This window comes from Papaver somniferum, chromosome 7 (assembly GCF_003573695.1).
Source record: "Papaver somniferum cultivar HN1 chromosome 7, ASM357369v1, whole genome shotgun sequence".
Lineage (NCBI taxonomy): Eukaryota > Viridiplantae > Streptophyta > Magnoliopsida > Ranunculales > Papaveraceae > Papaver > Papaver somniferum.
The window spans coordinates 234,827,763-234,833,762 of NC_039364.1; positions in this window are offsets into that span (position 1 = coordinate 234,827,763).

Sequence of the window (6,000 nt, forward strand, 5' to 3'; positions counted from 1 at the left end):
AGTCGGTGTGTCCAAGGGCTAGAAAGGTTTTACTAAAACAAAAGTGTTGTTAGATTTTTAATTTTTTTTGGTGTTGAAGTTCTGTAAAACTGATCTTATGTAGTAACAAACAACAGATCTTGTCTTTTTTTTAAGAAATGATGTAAATGATCTATGTGATATCATAAAACTTGATTCAGTTTTTAATTTGGTTCATAATTTGTTTTAGTATCAATTTTAATTTTAATTTTAATTTTAATTTCAATTTGGGATTATCTAAATCGAAATCGTCCAGATACTTCCGGCACCGGCAAAAAGTTTGGTAGCTCAAAAATATAAGCAACCAACTTCAGGTATTTCACTTGCTCTATTATTATGGTTGGTCTATCTATGAAGCGATCGGCGTTTCACTTGCTCTATTATGGTTGGTCTATCTATGAAGTGATCAACGTTTTACTTGCTGTATTTTGGTTGGTCTAGCTTTAAAGCGATCACTATTTTGCTTGCTCTAGGGAGGTCGGTTTAGCCATGAAGCAATTAAGAAAAAAGACGCTACATGATAGTTGCTTGATTACTAAAGCGATTGCCTAGCTGCTCTAGACTTGTAGAAATCCCACCTTTAGCAACTCGAGAGCGAGAGCCAAATTAAGTCGCTTTAAGGGTTAGAGCGACTCAATATGGGCTTTTCCAACCAAAAATGCCTGGTCGCTTAATCCAACTTTTCTTGTAGTGATTTATACCTATCTCTGGCTTTGGTATTGAAGTCAGGGAGTTGAAAAGGTAGTTTCTCAGTATCCCGTTTTTCTTATAAAACCTAAAATAAATGCAGTCCAGTAATCATTTTACTGGACTGCACTTCCGCAACAAAGAAATGCATTCAGTCCATGTAAGTTGCACTGCAACATCAAATGTAACCTAGCAACCTAGAAACTCCTTGCACCTCGAATTTGGACATTCATAACCTGAGAATTCACTATCTACAACTCAAACTTACCCAGCCCCCTTAGTTTGATATGTGTCAAGAAAATATGTCAAGAAATAAACAATTCAAAGCAGTCAGTCAGTCAGTCCCTTGCAATGAAACATGTTGAGTAAATAACATCACTTATGAGTAAATAACTAACACTTCAACTGTGGACAAAACCAGAATATGTGTAACGGCTAAGAATGCCTTCAATCAATGGCATCGCGAGAGGTGCTGCTGAAATTGGAAACAGAATCTCATGTTTCAAGTATGAGTTCAAAAAACTTGCAAGAATGCCTTCACTATGGGTGTATCACGAAGTCCGAAATTCTTAAAAAGGATGCATACTCTTTGCAAACCCCAGTGTATTTCACTATACTGCAGATTTGTGATCCATCTCTTGGCATTAAAACCCTATTTTTGCACTTGGTCCAAATTCAAATTAAAGTAAACTACCAATACTCAGTGATCAAATTTTTATTTTCGGCAAGAAAAAGTATATAATTTTTTGCTACATCTTGGGCATCCCAAATAATACCATCCGTGGTAACAAAACACCACCTTTTAAGTATAGCCTTGCACACAGATAGTTATAGATTAATTACTTAATTTAATCAAACCATGAAAGGGAACAATTATTCACAAAATGATACTTTTAATATCACCAATTTAGGTGCAGCGGTTTGCTTTGTGCACAACAACTGTGAATGAAGAAGACTTATAAATGCTACAAACCGTAAATCACGTCTGGTTGTAACTGATAAACCTTCACCTACAAAGATAAATCAAACTTTTCCGTGTATTCATTGTTTTGATGTTCTTTTATACAGTTGAGTAAACAAAAGAGACTGATGGAGATTGTATACAAAAGAGTAAACAAAAGAGACTGATGGAGACACACACACAGTTGATGTCACTATACATGATATCAGAACTATGAAAACATCATAGGTGCCTAATAAGAGTGGTGAATAAATCAAAATTACTGTATCATTTCTGACAAATTGTTCAACGAAATCAGATTCTGGTCATTCCTTTGGAGAGGTGTAAATATTGGCAAAAAATTTAGAGAAGGAGACAGAGAGCGTTCCAAAGCTGTTAAGCACATGCCCAGCAAGAATACGAAGAATCATTTCCAGAGAGATAGAACTCCTAGGTTAAAGGGTTAACTACTAGGTTTCAACTAAAGAGAAGAGAGACAAGATGACGAGGTTAAACAAGATAGTTTCAATTGATTTTTAGATACACAGAATATACAAAGACTCAATGCATATATATGCATAACTAACTTGAGGGTTAAGATACTATCTTTCCCAAATAAACACAATTCCCTAATATACAAAGACTTCCAAATATACAGGTTGAGTTAACTTGAGGGTTAAGTCACGTTGTGTTAACACCCTCCCGCAAGCTTGAACCTTAACAGAGAAAACCGATCACTAGAAAGTGGTTTGGTGAATATGTCCGCAATTTGATCTTTAGAAGATATAAAACGGACATCAAGAAGCTTGGAAGCTACTTGATCACGAACACAGTGATAATCAATTTCTATATGTTTCGTCTGAGCATGAAATATAGGATTAACTGTGAGATAAGTTGCACCAAGATTATCACACCATAATATGGGAGGAGAGCGTGTGGATATACGAAGTTCAGAAATAAGCGACTGAATCCACATAATTTCGGCAGTAGCAATAGCAAGTCCTCGATATTCAGCTTCAGTACTAGAACGAGAAACAGTCTTTTGTTTACGAGCACTCCAAGAAATAAAGTTACCACCCAAATAAACACAATATCCACTTGTAGAACGACGATCATCAAGAGAACCAGCCCAATCAGAATCAATATATGCACTGAAAGATAATTGTAGAGAAGGGGATGGCTTAAGGAGTATACCAAACGTACTTGTATGCTTGAGGTAACGAAGAATACGTTTAACTAATCCCCAGTGAAACTCTGTAGGAGCATGCATAAATTGACAAACCTTATTGACAGCAAACGCAAGATCCGGACGAGTAAAAGTTAAATATTGCGAAGCTCCAACAATGCTACGATATTCAGTAGCATCTGTTAATAAAGTGCTACGATCAGAGGAAATATCACCAGAAGTGCTTAGCGGAGTAGTAATTGGTTTAACGCCATCCATTTTTTCCCGAATAAGAAGATCTTGAGCATAACGATGTTGTGAGAGAAAGAGCCCCGAAGAAGTACGAATTGCCTCAATCCCAAGAAAATAGGATAATTGACCAAGATCTTTAATTGCAAATTCTTGCTGCAAACGAGAGAGAATAGAGGAAATACCTGTAGTACTAGAGCCAGTGACAATGATATCATCCACATACACCAACAAATAGATCACACCATGAGTCCCAGTATGAATAAACAAGGACGAATCACACTTGGAAGTGACAAAACCAATTTGCAACAAAAAATTGCTAAGTCTGTGATACCACGCACGAGGAGCCTGTTTAAGTCCATAAAGAGAACGATGTAATTTGCAAACATGTGTAGGAAAACGAGAATCAACATAACCTGGAGGTTGTTTCATATAGACTTCCTCTTGAAGTTCCCCATGAAGAAAAGCATTCTGCACATCAAGTTGATGAATGGGCCAATTGGAGGATAAAGCCAATGTAAGAATAATACGTATAGTGCATGGTTTAACAACCGGACTAAACGTTTCAGAGTAATCAATTCCTTCTTGTTGATTGTATCCTTTGGCAACTAGGCGAGACTTACGACGTGCAATGGTACCATCTGGATTACGCTTGATTCGAAAAACCCACTTACAACCAATAACATTCATAGAAGGATGATACGGGACTAAGGACCAAGTACCATTTCGAAGTAATGCATTGACCTCATCGTCGGAGGATGTACGCCAGTCAAGGTCCTTATGAGCTTGAGAAATACAAGACGGTTCAAGAACGGAATCACAGATGAGAGCATAGCGTGAATTTGGTTTGAAAATACCATCTCTAGCTCTTGTAGTCATCGGGTGTGTAACAGGGGGAGCATCTGTTGAAGTTACAGATTGAGCAGCAGAAGAAGACGGCAACAATAACTGAGAGTTGGACGAATCAGGAACAGGAGACAATGAATCGACAGCATCAGGTGTTGGCGACAGCGGAAGAGTAACAGCAGGTGACGGCTGAGAATGAGAGACAGAAACCGGCAGCGAATGATTAGAGAAGGATGTTTTCGGCTGAGAAGTAACAGAAGATGACGGCTGATGATTGGAGACAGAAACAGACGGCTGATGATTGGAGACAGAGGTTGGCGGCTGATGATTGGAGACAGAGTTTGGCGGCTGATGATTGGAGACAGGATTTGGCGACTGATGATTGGAAACAGAATTTGGCGGCTGATGATTGAAGACTGGCGGCTGATGATTGGAGACTGGCGGCTGATGATTAATAGGCACTGATACCAAGATAGAACTCCTAGGTTAAAGGGTTAACTACTAGGTTTCAACTAAAGAGAAGAGAGACAAGATGACGAGGTTAAACAAGATAGTTTCAATTGATTTTTAGATACACAGAATATACAAAGACTCAATGCATATATATGCATAACTAACTTAAGGGTTAAGATACTATCTTTCCCAAATAAACACAATTCCCTAATATACAAAGACTTCCAAATATACAGGTTGAGTTAACTTGAGGGTTAAGTCACGTTGTGTTAACACAGAGCAGTTTGTCGAGGAGTTAATTAATTAGACATAGAACTGGTGGCAGTGGCCATTAAGTATCGAAGATTCATGCAAATACTTAAACAGATTTGTTGAAAAAAATCGGTGTCAAAAATAATGATTAGTTTAGTGATAGTATCTTGATTCACAATTTCCATGAAGCTTATGATCATTTACAACTTCGAAAGCCCACCAATGTTGTCAAAGATGCATTCAGATTATGTATCTGAATTGTGAACTTCTGTCAATTTTTCTGGCTCTCCCAATTCTGCATGGTACTTAAATCACCATTGAACCCGCTGTTGGTATCATCCGTGGATCAAGAAATAAGTGAAAACGGACCTTGCTAATAAGGTACCGTTATATGATTTTCAACCAGCCATAAAGGTAGCATCCAGCAAACCCCAACAAAACAATTTCACTCGCATAGGCCATTGTTACCGCCTGAAAACACCAACAACAAAACTCGCAGAAGCCATTATTATTTCACATCACATGACCTAAGCATGATTCCCGTTGAACTGAGTCTCACTTGCTGACAACAAAAGTATCAGTAACTGAAGCAACAAAAATTATCATGGATCCATCATCTACGGTTGCACCCGGTTGTTTCTCTTGTTGTTGGTATCCTTTCTGCTAGTTCATTGTTACCCGGTTGCACCCATCATCTACGGTTAGGTGTTTAAAAAAATTATCATGGATCCAGTAAAACAAATTTGTATGCATCATCTACGGTAATCTCTTAAAAAGAAACTTCATGGTTCTCCATAAAAACAAATTTGCACCCGTCATCTACGGTTATCAGCCAAATGACAAAGAGGAATCTTCTTATGTATTGTAAGTCCAAAAGCTTCAGTCATATCAACTTCGTCTAATTTCATTCCCGAACGCAAGCTCCAGTGAAAAACAATGCAGCAAGGACGAGTTCAACAAGAATGCAGCAAGGACGAGTTCAACAAGTACAACCTAAAAACAGATACCGGACTTGCGTCTAAATCATCCAACTCATCCACGGGAACTTTGGAATTTGGAATGTGATACTGGGAATCTTATAATCCCTTATAAATACCACATGATAACTAACCTTGAGCGCATCACACCTTTCTCATCCTCCTAAAAATATTCAGCACCTTCAAACACGATGATCATCTGTCTACTCTATTATGTTTTAGTTTTATCATCATCTCTTCCACTGGCACCAATAACTGAAGCAACAAAAGTATCAGTACTTACTGAGTCATTTTACTACGCTCTTGCACTTCAATGGAAGCGATAAAATTTAGTATCAGTACTTACTGAGTCATTTTACTAAACTTTAAAACGTTTTCACCACATTTTAAAGTGGTGATAGAAGGAAGCGATA